The 1,005-nt window shown below is 55.6% G+C and overlaps 1 pseudogene; it reads right to left on the bottom strand.

The window, feature by feature from the left end:
• LOC102496512 (polymerase delta-interacting protein 2 pseudogene) overlaps nucleotides 1-1,005 on the bottom strand; it is a 1,108-nt pseudogene continuing 103 nt past the window's right edge.

Here is a 1,005-nt window from a genome sequence, read left to right as displayed (position 1 = left end):
CTCAACGCCTCAGCTGGCCTACCAATGAAGGCCTGAGGGTGGTGTCTTCTCGTCTTTATTGCTCTCTAGGGAGAAGGGAGGGATCCGGACATCAAAGTGGGAGCCATCAGGTCTCTCGAAGCGGAATGTGCCCCACATGTGCCCACTAGAAGCTTGCAGAGAGACGTGACTGCTGTACTGGAGTGCAGGCTGCTCCTTCGATAACACTGGTTCCCTGCCTACCACCCCTCGGCCTCGCACTGTCTCCAAGGTGCCAGAGAGACTGAATATCCTCCAGTGCCATTCTCGGAGCTGGACCACGTCACCGTCAAGGTTTTCCAGGCGGATACAGTAGCGCCACCATCTGGGCTTCCCTCATGCCCATGTAGAAGGGGATGACCGTGACACGGATGTTCTCTGTTGTTTCCCGGTGGACATCGGAGAGCTCCAGCCAGGGGTGATTCTTCTCTTGCCAGGCCCGTAGCATCTCCCGAGCCACAAAAGGGGGAGCTTTCGTCTGGTCATATAGCAGAAATCTCTCGAAGAGCTCATGCTGGATGGGAACCTGGTCAGTGGAGGTGTAGGGGAGGATGTCTTCGTGGCTGACATAGTCCAGGCCTGGGATGGCATAGAGGGCCCGGCTGTCATCGTGGTTCGCTAAGAAGGTCACAGCTTCTGTCTGAGATCTCTGAGATATGGGTGGACAGTCGCGGGCATCAATCAGCACCTGATAATAAGTGTGAGTTTTGCCTTTCACCTCCTTAGAGCTATGGCCAGCAGGGTTCTCGGCTTTTTCTGGAGTTGCAGAAGCCACATCCCAGTCATACAGTCTGGCCTGCCAGGGAAACAGGACGACACCTCGGTAGCCAAAAACACTATGAAGGAAAAGCTGGCCGGTTTCATACTTGCCATTCTGTTTTGGCACTTCAAACACACCGACAGTCTCCAACACTTTGCCCTCTGGTTGGTTTTGGGACGAGAACTGCCTCCACGTCGTAGTGGCTGGTAGGCGGGGGGCGGGGCGGC

Source organism: Tupaia chinensis, unplaced genomic scaffold (genome assembly GCF_000334495.1).
Source record: "Tupaia chinensis unplaced genomic scaffold, TupChi_1.0 Scaffold000199_1, whole genome shotgun sequence".
Taxonomy (NCBI): Eukaryota; Metazoa; Chordata; class Mammalia; order Scandentia; family Tupaiidae; genus Tupaia; species Tupaia belangeri.
This window is presented reverse-complemented; position numbering and strand designations above follow the sequence as displayed.